Here is a 14,768-nt window from a genome sequence, read left to right as displayed (position 1 = left end):
TTCACTTGCACGACTGAACAGTGTGGATAATAATAATAGTGCATGTGCATTGGACTAAGCTGGAATTTGCAAACATTTAATTCAAAGGAGAATACAAGGTAATATGGGCTCTTTGTTAGATCAACAATAATGCATATGAGAGCCACTCATCATTTTCATCGTGGTCTTCTCATCTCGACCCCCAAAGAAAAGAAAAGAAATTCAAAGAACGAGAAAAACTATTTACACGAAAAAGCTCCCAACAAGCAAAAGAAGAACGAGAAATCTTTTTGGGCTTTCTTTTAGTTACTACTACAAGCATGGAAAGTACACTAGCTAAAAGCTACAACTATTTTTTTTGTTTTTCTCAGAGTTTTTCAAACACACAAGAATAAAGCAAGAAAAGAAAATAAACTAGCATGGGTAGTTCAATGAAAAGTTATGAACACCGATAACTAGAATGAGTGTGTGAACATGAATGTAATGTCGGTGAGAAATACGTACTTCCCCAAGTTTAGGCTTTTGGCCTAAGTTGGTCTATGTGTCACGCCCAATATGCGATACTATTCTAAAGAGACTCGAAGGTCCCACCAAGGATAGAACCGCATATTGATACGCTTTTGCAAGGTGGATATCATTACATCAACATTACATAATAGACGGGGATACATACAAAAAGCATACAATGCCACACGAATACAACATCATCTTACATAAAAGCACCATCCGACTACGGATGAAACACAAACAGAAACTCAAACGACATCCACCCTGCTAGCCCAGGCTGCCGACCTGGAACCTATCCCCTGATCGAAGAAGAAGCAAAAGAAGAACTCCAAAATAAGCAAGCATCGCTCTCGCGTCATGATCATCGCATAACATGCACCTGCAACTGTTGTTGTAGTAATCTGTGAGCCACGAGGACTCATTAATCCCATTACCATAGGTATCAAGACTAGCAAAGCTTAATGGGAAAAGAAGGGGTAAAGTGGTGAGGTTGCAGCAGCGACTAAGCATGATATGGTGGCTAACATACGCAAATGAGAGCGAGAAGAGAATCAACGGAACGATCGTGAACCTAGCAATGATCAAGAGGTGATCCTGAACTCCTACTTACGTCAAACATAACCCAAAACCAAGTTCACTTTGCGGACTCCACCGAAAAGAGACCATCACGGCTACACACGCGGTTGATGCGTTTTAATTCGTATTTGGTGTCAAGTTATCTACAACCGGATATTAACAAATTCCCATCTGCCACATAACCGCGGACACGACTCTCAAAAGTTTATACCCTGCAGGGGTGTCCCAACTTAGCCCATGCTAAGCTCTCGCGATCAACGAAGGATATTCCTTCTCCCAGGATGACCCGATCAGTCTCGGAATCCTGGTTTACAAGACATTTCGACAATGGTAAAATAAGACCAGCAAGACCGCCCGATGCGCCGACATCCCGATAGGAGCTGCACATATCTCGTTCTCAGGGCAACACCGGATGAGCAATCCGTACAACTAAAACCAGACCTCAAGTTTCCTTGAGGGGGCACTGCAAAGGGCTCTGGTTTGGACCAACACTTAGAAAGCATTGGCCCGGGGGGGCTGAATAAAGATGACCCTCGAGAGAGCGACTCCCAAGGGAAAAGTAGGTGGTGGTGAGGCAAATGGTAAAACCAAGGTTGGGCCTTGCTGGAGGAGTTTTATTCAAAGCGAACTGTCAAGGGGGTCCCATAAATCACCCAACCGCGTTAGGGACGCAAAATATGAGAACATAATACCGATATGACGGAAACTAGGGCGGCAAGAGTGGAACAAAACACCAGGCAAAAGGCCGAGCCTTCCATCCTTTACTAAGTATATAGATGCATTAATTAAATAAGAGATATTGTGATATCCCAACATAATCCTGTCCACCGTGGAGCAATCTTCAACTTCACCTGCAACTAACAACGCTATAAGAGGGGCTGAGCAAAGCGGTAACATAGCCAAGCAACGGTTTGCTAGGAAGGGTGAAAAGGTTAGAGGCTGACATGGCAGTTTGGGAGGCTTGATCAACAAGAGATAGGCAGCGCAGCAAAGCGATAGAACGAAGCAACTAGCATAGTAATGATAGTAGTGAGATCCAAGGTGACGGTCATCCTGCCTGAAATCCCGCTAGGAAGATGAACGAGTCCATGAAGAAGACGAACGGGAGTAGTCGAACGAATCCTCACAATCGCAACATTACCGGAACTAAGAAGCAACACCGGAAAGAAACAAACAACATGGTAAATGCACAAGCATAAACATGGCATGATGTACAAACAAGTATGATGCATGTCCGGTTTAAAGAGGCATGGCATGGCAAAGTGCAACAAACAATACTACAAGTTAAGTGGAGCTCAATATGCAACGAGTTGCATATTGGCAAAACACCACATTGACATATTTAGTTTAATCTCGTTTAAGCTATCAAACAATGTTAAATGTTGGTAAACATGGCAAGAGGTGAAGCATAATTAACTACCTATCTAGGCAAGTTTAAATGAGGCCGGAACAACAAACAACAATTCCAGAAAATCCCCATATGCATATTTCGAATTTGGTACTGTTCTGCTGCCTACAACATAATTTTAAAGTTGTTAAACAGCAAAACAAAGTGCACCAAGTTAACCTATGCAATTTTCTAGCCCATTTACATATAAAGAACATTAAATTTGGAGTTACGGTTATTAAGTTATGAAATAAACTATTTTAACGTGTCATTTATGCAAAACAATGCAAACAACAATTTTAATCAGTTTTAGCAGGGATGAAAGTTGCATATTATGAAAGTACATGAAATCCTAAGCATTTTACATATATTACATGCTTTATTATGATGCATGGATATTTAGATATGAGCAAAGCAAATTAATGGCATTTCTGAGAATATATATGCACTGAAAATATGTCAAAAATCACAGAGCGGAAAAAAACATGCACGGGCCGGATTGCAGCGCAGTACAGCGGCCCGGGAGCGAATGAGGCCTAAGTGACTGGCTGTGTGGTGTGCAAAAAAAAAAGATAAATAAGAAGAAACAGGGGCAAAAATTGGGGTGCCTAGGAATTGGATGAAAGTTGCATATTATGAAAGTACATGAAATTCTAAGCATTTTACATATATTACATGCTTTATTATGATGCATGGATATTTAGATATGAGCAAAGCAAATTAATGGCATTTCTGAGAATATATATGCACTGAAAATATGCCAAAAATCACAGAGCGGAAAAAAACATGCACGGGCCGGATTGCAGCGCAGTACAGCGGCCCGGGAGCGAATGAGGCCTAAGTGACTGGCTGTGTGGTGTGCAAAAAAAAAGATAAATAAGAAGAAACAGGGGCAAAAATTGGGGTGACTAGGAATTGAACCCAGGACCTCCTGGAGGTGCAAGGCATTGCTAACCAGCTGAACTACAATGGATAGGCGACAGTCGATGGGTTTGGTTGTAGATGAGCCTTCTCTCCGAACTGCTCTGAATCATAACAGAATAACAACGAACAGGCGGATTGCTCTGTGGCCAAGACTGAGCACGCACGGCAACGTGTGCGCAGGAGCATCATCAGAACAGAACTAAGACGATAATGAAGTTTGATAATGAAAAAAAATAGGGGAAGCTGGGATTTGAACCCCAGATCCCTTGGCTAGAGCAGCGTGGTGCGAACCACTGCACTGCCATGACTTATATTGATAGATAAGGGCGCAACCTTCTAAGAGATAGCCCAGGGTCGAGCTTCTCTGTTTAGACAGAGAAGACGACGGCTGCGACGATGGCGCCGGCGAGGGCAGCCGTGGCGATGGCGGGGATTGAGAGGCCGCGACGGGCGTGCGGAATAGGTTAAGGAGGTGCGGGTGCGTGAGAACGTGCAGAAGACTTGTGTGCGCGGGAAGACTCAAGGGCGAGCTCGAGGTCGCCTCGTTCATGGCGGCGGCAAGACGAAGTAGGACCACGGGCTCGCAATCGAGCGCGGCCGTGCGCCTGTGCAGATGCGTGTGCATGGAGGTGTGCAGCGAAGGTGCAACAAAGCAACGAAACCAGCAGGCACGTGCGCAAGCAAGAAGCAGAGCGACCAGAGGATCATGTCGGCGCGTGCGAGAAGGACAGCGGCGAGCTCATCGGAGGAAACTCCGGCGACCAAAAGATACGGCGGAGGGGTGCTATCTATGCACGGGACAAATACACACCCCCGCGTGCCACTCACGGCACCGAACGACGACAGAGACATCGCCGGCGTCGGGAGGACAGAGGCGGCACAGACCAACCCAACACGGCGAACGGAGGAGTGAAACGGCTAACAGCAGGAAGAAGACGTGCCTACAGAGGAGCCTAGACCCAGCGATGCAAGGAAAACGGGAAGGAGGCCACCGGAGGATCTCCGGCGACGACGACGAGCGGCGACGCGCTCGGCCTGGAAGGGATCGGGAGGGACAAGACGCGATCGAGCAAGAAGAAGGCATGGGGAGGAATCGGGTGCTCACCACAAACACGCGAGCGTGCTTGGATTGCCGAGAGGTGGTCGGAGACGGCCGAAATCGATGACGCTCATCGGCGGAGGTGTTCCTGGCTCCTAGAAGAAGAAGCAGAGGAGTGGACGACGTGGACGACGGCGGGAAGGCGAGACAGCGTCCGATCCGTGATGTAGAGGAAGTAGTCTACGTCGGGGTACCATGGTTGCCTAGGCTGCGGCTGGGCTTGACGTAGAGCACGCCGGCGACGAGCACATGCTCCTGCGCTCTCTCGGGTGTGCCACGGGAAGGAGGAAGGCAGGGGAGATGCCTTGGTGGCGGCGGAGATGGGGAAAGAGGGGGATCGGGAAACCCTAGGGATGCCGCGAGGGTTTATAGGGAGGCTGGAAGGTGTGGATTGTGCGGGGCGCGCGGCCACGGTAGCATGGTGCCTGGGTTGCAGAGTTACTGTGTGAGAGAGAGAGGGCGTGATGGTGGAAGAAAAGGAGGGGAAGAGAGAATGACAGGTGGGTCCAAGAAGGGGTAAACAGTTGCTCGCGTGGGAATTTTTACCGGGGATGGAGTTGGCTGCGGGTTTGTGGCTGCAGGTGGCCTAGGGCGCGGCCCAGGTAAGTGGGCTCTGCCAGTTCTTCCCTCCTCTGTTTATTTTCTTTAAGAAAATAGACAGAATTACAAGGAAAAGGAACCGTAAAGATAGTTTTACGTCTTCTTTTTGTTTTTGAGCGTAGGATTTTTAATTTTTGAGGCTCATAATCTCGCTAAATTTGCTTTGTAACCTAGATATAGGTAGACATGTGTGTTGGGTACTCCTCATGACCCAAGGCGTGTACCTATGAACATTGTCATGAATCCATTAAAGACAGCGATATTCTCAAAAAAAAGGAAAAGGATCGTGGTTGGGAAGAAAATCTCAGAGATAAAGATATATAAGGAGTCCTGGATTTATGCAGTATTTGAAGTAAATTGACTTGCCAATTTTAAGTAGAAAAATAAATCAAGTTTGAATTAAATTCAAACTTGCTCCATTTTTTAACCCAAACCAAAACAACTCAAAGATGGATGAAATTTGATAGAGAAGTATAAGTCATGGAGTACAATCATCAGGAAAAAATGAACATTAATGGAGGCACAAACCAAATGCCACTTGCATGAAAGCCAAGATTTGAAAGAAAGGAAGAAGTGATAAGATCTGCACGTGGAGAAAGGTCTTGATGAAAAGATGAAGATACAAATGACCATAGGAGGAGGGGAATAAGGAGAGTGCACAAACAACACATCAATATGAAGAATGCAAACCACATGACAAACATGACGAAAATAAAAATGACAAAAGGGATATCATATATCATATATCATATAACAAGCAAGATGATCATATTAACAACATGGATGGCACAATGCAATATAACGAATGATGAACATGAAGCAAGAAGCAAAATATGACAAAGACGCTCATCATGATCATGGCAACAAATACTTCGGAATGAAATATGCAAAACAATTATGATAATGCAACAAACACAATAGGCACACGACGACAATGATAAAGGAAAGCATCTGGAGCATCGGTCTCGGGGCGTCACACTATGCCCACGGATCAAAGTGGTCCTCTCCAGTGTACTGAGGAGGGTCCTCGGGGTGCCACTGGTTAGCGAGCTCCCGTGGGTCCCATTGATAAATAGACTCCTAATATGGATCAGGAGATGGCTCAGGCTCAGGCTCTGGGGACCGTGTTTGCTCCCAGTATGCGTAAATGTCATCAGGCAGGATGAGGTATGTGCCTGAAAGAATGTTAAACAAAGACGGTGCAGGCAAGGTTATAGCCTGACAAGTAGTTTTACTAAATACCAAGTTATAAATGAGTCTCTTCTCATTATCATTAACAATAAAATCATGTGCTACGATACTTTTATAGTCTAAGAAAATAGTGGGCAACACCTTTTCCTCTTTCTCATAATGCCTAATAGGTATTTCAAAGTGTTTAACAAGGCGTGAAGCAAAGATACCTCAAAAAATGGGGCCCTTTGTACGATTTAGACTCAACCGTTTAGCAACCATAGCGCGTAAACTGAAAGTTCTATCACGAAGTAAAGCATGGCACAAAATAGTAAGGTCAGGAGCACTGAGGCCCCCACTGTTCCCGCGACCAATGAAACATCTACTAGAAAACATTGCATAGTAACATAGAACAGGAAAATGTACACTAGTAATTCTTGCATATGGCACTTTTCTCATTTCCCCTACAACAATTTTATCAGTTAATTCATCCTCATCACTAGGATGTGGTTCCTCGACGCCGCCCTCAAAGGGCAACTTGCAAACTACACAAAAAACATAGAGTGACATCTCCTTAAACTCATCGTATAAGTAAAAATCTACCGAAGGTGGTGATCTCCTAGCATGGAAATGAAAGTTTTGCACGAAATTATTAGAGTAGGAGATACTGTTCACACTGGTCGTGGAGGAAGTCGGTGATGCCTGCATTCTCACCCGAGTAATAGAAATCCTCATAAATTCCGGCTGCCCTCAAGAATGCATCACATGGCCATTCACACGGTCGGACCTTCGTGGTGCAAGGAAGGTTGTACTTGGGCTTTTTATTCTCTTCATTATGCTTTTCCTTCGAACTTCGGCTCGAGGAGCCTCTCAACAATCTCTTCAACATTTTCTTCCTTTGAAAATTTCTGAAATTTTTAGTGACTCAAAATAAAAGTGAACCAAACTCAACAAGATTGATAGCAACTACTCCCATAAGTGCCTAGAGGCTATATCATGCATTAAAACTACTTTGGACCATATAAATTTGACATGCAAGCTCAAGAACAGGGTCACCTCAGCAGCAAAAAATTGCAATAAATAAAGCACTAGAACAAAAACTAATTGGACCATTGAAGGAGTCACATACCGAAGAACAATCCCTCAAAGCAGTTTTGTGAATGGAGATTTGAGCAAGGAGATCGAAAATGCAACAAAACGAGCAAGAACATGAGTTTGAGCTACAGGACGATTTTTTCTGGAGGAAGACGAAGTGTGTGGGTATTGGAATAAGTGGAGGGGGGCACGTGGGGCCCATGAGGCAGGGGGCGCGCCCTCCACCCTTGTGACCAAATGGTGGACCCCCTGGTGTGTTCTAAGTGCCAGAAATTCTCAAATATTCTACAAAAAATCATACTCAATTTTCAGGGCATTTGGAGAACCTTTATTTTCGTGGTAGTATTTTTATTGCAAGGATAATTCAGAAAACATACAGAAAATACTATTTTTACTTTATTTAAACTAAATAGCAGAAAGCAAAAGGAGGGTACAGAAAGTTGTGCCTTCTAACTTCATCCATCTCATGCTCATCAAAAGGAATCCACTAACAAGGTTGATCAAGTCTTGTTAACAAACTTCTTTCGAATAACATGAAACCGGAGAATTTTCGAATAACACTAGGTTACCTCAACGGGGATATGCATGTCCCCAACAATAAGAATATCGTATTTCATTTTGGCAGTAGGAAGAGGGAATTCAAAACCTCCAATAGTAATAGTTGAATTTTTTTCAAAAGAATTGATACTATGAACTTGAAGTTGTTTCTTCGGAAAGTGTACCGTATGCTCATTATCATTAACATGAAAAGTGACATTGCCTTTGTTGTAATCAATAACAGCCCCTATAGTATTCAGAAAAGGTCTACCCAGGATGATTGACATACTATCGTCCTCATGTATATCAAGAATAACAAAGTTCGTTAAAATAGTAACGTTTGCAACCACAATATGCACATCCTCACAAATACGGATGGGTATAGCAGTTGATTTATTCTCCATTTGCAAAGAGATTTCAGTAGGTGTCAACTTATTCAAATCAAGTCTACGATACAAAGAGAAAGGCATAGCACTAACACCGGCTCCAAGATCACATAAAGTACTTTTAACATAGTTTCTTTTAATGGGGCATGGTATAGTTGATACTCCTGGATCTCCTAGTTTCTTTGTTATTCCACCCTTAAAAGTATAGTTAGCAAGCATGGTGGAAATTTCAGCTTTCAATATCTTTCTTTTATTTGTGATGATATCTTTCATATACTTGGCATAGGGATTCATTTTAAGCATATCAGTCAAACGCATACACAAAAAGATAGGTCTAATATTTCAGCAAAGCGCTCAAAATCCTCATCATCCTTTTTCTTGGGTGGCTTAGGAGGAAAAGGCATGGGTTTTTGAACCCATGGTTCTCTTTCTTTACCGTGTTTCCTAGCAACAAAGTCTCTTTTATCATAACGTTGATTCTTTGATTGTGGGTTATCAAGATCAATAGCAGGTTCAACTTCTACATCATTATCATTAGTAGGTTGAGCATCAACATGAACATCATTATTAACATTATCACTAGGTTCATGTTCATCACCAGATTGTGTTTCAGCATCAGAAACAGAAATATCATTGGGATTCTTAGGTGTGGCTATAACAGGTTCACTAGGAGTGTGCAAAGTCCTACCAGTATTCTTTTTCTTTTTCTTAGTAGGACTAGGCGTATCAGTATTAATTTTCTGAGAATCTTGCTCAACTCTCTTAGGATGGCCCTCAGGATACAAAGGTTCCCGGGTCATTTTACCACCTCTAGTCATAACTCTAACATCATTATCATTATTCTTATTATTTAATTCATTGAGCAAATCATCTTGTGCCTTAAGTACTTGTTCTACTTGAGTGGTAACCATGGAAGCATGTTTACTAATAAGCTTAAGATCACTTTTAACTCTAGACATATAATCACTCAAGTGTTCGACCATATAAGCATTATGTTTCAATTGTCTACCAAAATAAGCATTGAAGTCTTCTTGTCTAACAATAAAATTATCAAACTCATCCAAGCATTGACTAGCAAACTTAGTAGATGGGATTTCACCCTTATCAAATCTATAGAGAGAATTTACCTTTACTACCTGTGTCGGGTTATCAAGACCATGTATCTCTTCAATAGGCGGTAAATTCTTAACATCTTCATCTTTAATACCTTTTTCTTTCATAGATTTCTTTGCCTCTTGCATATCTTCAGGACTGAGAAATAGAATACCCATTTTCTTCGGAGTTGGATTAGGAGTTGGTTCAGGAAATGTCCAATAATTATCATTACTCAATATATTATTCAATAGCAATTCAGCTTGCTCAACAGTTTTTTCACTGAAAACACAACCAGCACAACTATCCAGGTGGTCTCTGGAAACATCGGTTAGTCCATTATAAAAGATATCAAGTATTTCATTTTTCTTAAGAGGATGATCAGGCAAAGCATTAAGTAATCGGAGAAGCCTCTCCCAAGCTTGTGGGAGACTCTCTTCTTAAATTTGCACAAAATTAAATATTTCCCTTAAGGCAGCTTGTTTCTTATGAGCGGGAAAATATTTTGCAAAAAAGTAATAAATCATATCCCGGGGACTACGCACACAACCAGAAGCAAGAAAATTAAACCATATTTTAGCGTCACCTTTAATGAGAAAGGAAAAGATAATTAAGAATATAGTAAGCGAATTTTTTCCTCATGAGTGAATAGGGTGGCTATATCATTCAATTTAGTAAGATGTGCCACAACAGTTCCAGATTCATAGCCATAGAAAGGACCAGAGTCAACCAAAGTAATTAACTCAGGATCGACAGAGAATTCATAATCCTTGTCAGTAATACAAATAGGTGAAGTAGCAAAAGTAGGGTCATATTGCATTCTATCACGCAAAGACTTTTCTTTCAACTTAGCTAACAGTTTCTTAAGATCATATCTATCATTGCAAGCAAGAAAGTCTCTAGCAGTTTCTTGATCCATAACATAACCCTCAGGTATAACAACCAATTCATATCTAGGGGGAGAATCTTCATCATCAGATTCAATAATATCATCAGTTTCAGTAATTTCATTCTTTCTAACCCTAGAAAGTTGTTCATCAAGAAATGCACCTAGTGGCACATTATTATCAAGCAGAGAAGTAGTATCATCATAAGCATCATGCATAGCAGAAGTGGCATCATAAATAACATGCAACATGTCAGAATCAATAGCAGGTGTAGGTGTCGCAAGTTTAATCAAAATAGAAGGAGAATCAAGTGTGGAGCTAGATGGCAGTTCCTTACCTCCCCTCATGGGAAAAATCTTGGTTATTTGATCTTTCAAATTCCTCATAGTGATCAACAGATATAAATCTCAAGTGACTCAGAGAATAGAGCTACCCGACAATGGCGCCAGAAAAAGGTCTTGATAACCCACAAGTATAGGGGATCACAACAGTTTTCAAGGGTAGAGTATAACACCCAAATTTATTGATTCGACACAAGGGGAGCCAAAGAATATTCTCAAGTATTAGCAGCTGAGTTGTCAATTCAACCAAACCTGAAAGACTTAATATCTGCAACAAAGTATTTAGTAGCAAAGTAGTATGGAAGTAACAGTAATGTTGGCAAAAGTAATAGTAGTAGTTTTGTAGCAATCGTAACAGTGGTAATGGAGAAGTAACGTAGCAACGATCAATATGTGAACAGCTCGTAGGCAATGGATCAATGATGGATAATTATGTCAGATGTAATTCATCATGCAACAGTTATAACATAGGGTGACACAGAACTAGCTCCAGTTCATTAATGTAATGTAGGCATGTATTCCGAATATAGTCATGCGTGCTTATGGAAAAGAACTTGCATGACATCTTTTGTCCTACCCTCCCGTGGCAGCGGGGTCCTATTGGAAACTAAGGGATATTAAGGCCTCCTTTTAATAGAGTACCGGACCAAAGCATTAGCACTTAGTGAATACATGAACTCCTCAAACTACGGTCATCACCAGGAAGTGTCCCGACTATTGTCACTCCGGGGTTTGCCGGATCATAACACGTAGTAGGTGACTATAAATTGCAAGATAGGATCAAGAACTCACATATATTCATGAAAGCATAATAGGTTCAGATCTTAAATCATGGCACTCGGGCCCTAGTGACAAGCATTAAGCATGGCAAAGTCATAGCAACATCAATCTTAGAACATAATGGATACTAGGGATCAAACCCTAACAAAACTAACTCGATTACAAGGTAAATGTCATCCAACCGATCACCGTCAAGCAAGCCTACGATGGAATTACTCACGCACGGTGGTGAGCATCATGAAATTAGTGATGGAGGATGGTTGATGATGATGATGGCGACGGATTCCCCTCTCCGGAGCCCTGGACGGACTCTAGATCAGCCCTCCCGAGGAAGAACAGGGCTTGGCGGCGGCTCCGTATCGTAAAACGCGATGAATCCTTCTCCTTGATTTTGTTCTCCCCGAACGTGAATATATGGAGTTGGAGTTGAGGTTGGTGGAGCTCTAGGGGGGCCACGAGGCAGGGGCGTGCCCTAGGGGGGCGCGCCCCCACCCTCGTGGCTAGGGTGTGGGACCCCTTTTGTTGATTCTTTCACCAATATTTTTTATTAATTCCAAAATGTGCCTCCGTGAAGTTTCAGGTCATTCTGAGAACTTTTATTTCTACACAAAAATAACACGATGGCAATTCTGCTGAAAACAACATCATTCCGGGTTAGTTCCATTCAAATCATGCAAGTTAGAGTCCAAAACAAGGGCATTAGTGTTTGGAAAAGTAGATACGTTGGAGACGTATTAACCGTCAATATCGCAATCTATCCTCCTCCTCCTCCTTCCCTCTCTCTGCCCATCTCCCTCCACAACTCCGGTGATGGGCAAGTCCTAGGTGTCAGCGCCGGTAGGCGGTGGTTCTGGGGCGGGATCTGGCAGATCATGGTGACACCGCCCCTCGAACTCCCGACCATCGTCCTCATCAGCTTGCAGCTCATCGACGAAGGCGGAGATCGTCATCTCCTCTAGCGATGAGGAGGACCAGCCGCCGCAGCAGCAACAACACCAGTCCGTGTCGGTGGTGGCAGGCCAAGTGTACGCGCCCGTGGAGTACGATGAGCAGATGGAGTTGATGCCCCGTCGCTCCGTGCTCCACCCAACAGCCCAGTTCGGCCATCAAGGCCGCTCCTCCATGTGAAGTCAAAGCCGGCATCCCCTCCGCGCTCTCTGTCGCGGAACTATGGTGTCCAAATCATATGCCACGTGAAGGAAGAGCGTCTCTCGCTGCCGCCAATGCGCGTGAAAGAGGAGTGGATCTCTCCGTTTCCCTGACGCGTCAAAGAGGAGCGGCTCTCTCCCTCACCCTGGCGCGTCAAGGCGGAGCACCGCTCGCCGCCGCCCATTCCCAATGTGATCGCTAAAGCACGCGGTCGCCTTCAACACTACCTCGGTGGCACCGACAGCTCCTGGTCATCCTGGAGCGCCCTGACGGTGCAGGAGTATGCCGACAGGGAGCGACGCTAGCTAGACAGGCGCAACATGGCGCACTGGTTGGAGTTCGCTGACTTCGACGTCCCACCGCCACACATCGCAGCGGACACAGGCTTGGCATACGCCTAGGCTCTAGACCGCTCCGTGACGATGGCGGAGACGAGTAAGCGCCATCTCCACCGCCTTGACGGGGAGATGGCCAAGTACGACGAGGAGTGGTCACGCAACGAGATCGCCGCCGCCAATTCCGCCTCATCCAAGGTCCACCACCCTCTCTCCCTGCCCACGTCGTCGGTGGTCGCGGTCGCACTGTGCACAGCGCAGGAGGAAGCAGAAAGGGTCATCCGCGAGCGTCAGGCGGCTGCCGGGAAGCCTTGCCGCGACGCCGCCACCTTCCGCCGCCCAAAGCCAGACGACGCCGACAATGACTGCGACACCAGATCGGGTGACGATGATGGGGGAGAAGCCACCGGCCAGCCTTATGAGGTCACCGTCAAGTATAGGGTAGTTTAGAGTTTTATTTTAAGGTTTTTAGTTCATCAGACAAAATATCGTTTGGTTTTATGTACAAATTATCCTATTTCAAATGAAATCTGACGTGTTTATATCAAAATTCGCGCGGTTTACACAAATTTCGTCCGATTGATTCGAACAGTTGTCAAAATGTATGCGACTATGGTTGTAGTGTCGGAGCTTCTTGGGGGGCCACCCTGGACCATGGCCCCCAGATCACAAGAAAACATCTATATATTCCTTTGTATTAGGCCTTTTTTCACTAAAAAATAACTAAAATAGTTATGTTTGCCTGTACGGTTGGATGGCGTCCTCCCGCATCCGTGTCCGCGGACTGGTCCCGCTGTCCTCGGACGGATGCGGAGGAAATTTACGGGTTGTCGTTGGAGATGTCCTGACACCACGGCGTGGTGGTGACACCTGTAGTAAATAAACAATTTTTTATTGGCGACACACTGATTAACCCCAGGACCCACTAGCCATTTAGGGCATCTCCAACGCCAGACGCTTAGACGGATGCCAGGATATATTCCCTATTGATTTCCCGGCCGATTAGCAGTTAGCCCATCAAATCCTAGCTTCAAGTGTGGCATCGATGCAAAGGATTGGAGTAAATTACATCTATAGTATCTGAACTTGATCCTAGGGTTCACTTTGGTCACTGTATTCAACAAAGGTCAAAATACGGTCACCAAGGTTGTTGGGACTTGTCACTCTACGGTCACCAGTACCGTATCCAATGTATTTCCCTGACGTGGCAAATACACCTCTCTCTCTCTCTCTCTCTCTCCTACCACTCCTCCCTAAAAATTCTGTCGAACACCTTATCCGCATCCACCTGTGCACCACATGCCGAGCTCCCACCGCCATGGCAGCTCTCCAACACCTCCTTCTAGAGCTCCCAAAGCATCCTATGGCACATTAACGATGATTCGTTCGTTTCTTAGTCCATCAGACACGAAATCTCCAACTCCCGTGCCACGCCCAACTTGAAGCTCATCACCGTCGTTGGCCGACCGCCGGCGCCATGTTTGCAAGTGCACAGGTGCGTGCGTGGCTGATCGGCACCATGTTTGCCATTTCTTCAACATAGTCTTACACTCTATCATGCTCCTCTGCATATGCTCAGCCTCTCTCGCCTACCTGGCGTAGCTATTCACCTGCAGTTTCCCATCTCTCATCCAGCCAGACCCCCACACCTCGTAGGCATACTCGCGGTTGGCGTCCTGGTCGGCACGCCGGATGCCAGTTTGGGCTGGTCTTTGTTAAGAAGGATCCCATGGTGCAATGGTGTACACATGAGGGGACTCGACATGGAGAGCTGTGAGGATGTCGGCCTGCTCACGTACGGGTTTGCCCCGCCAAATATCATGTGCACCTATTCTTTCTGCCGCCGCGGGGCGATGGTGTTGAGCTCCACGGGTTCGCCGGGGCTACAACCTAACCATCGTGTGCCTCGCATTGAGCCGGTGAA

This window comes from Triticum aestivum, chromosome 2B (assembly GCF_018294505.1).
Source record: "Triticum aestivum cultivar Chinese Spring chromosome 2B, IWGSC CS RefSeq v2.1, whole genome shotgun sequence".
NCBI classification, from domain to species: domain Eukaryota; kingdom Viridiplantae; phylum Streptophyta; class Magnoliopsida; order Poales; family Poaceae; genus Triticum; species Triticum aestivum.
Note: the sequence above shows the minus strand (reverse complement) of the source record.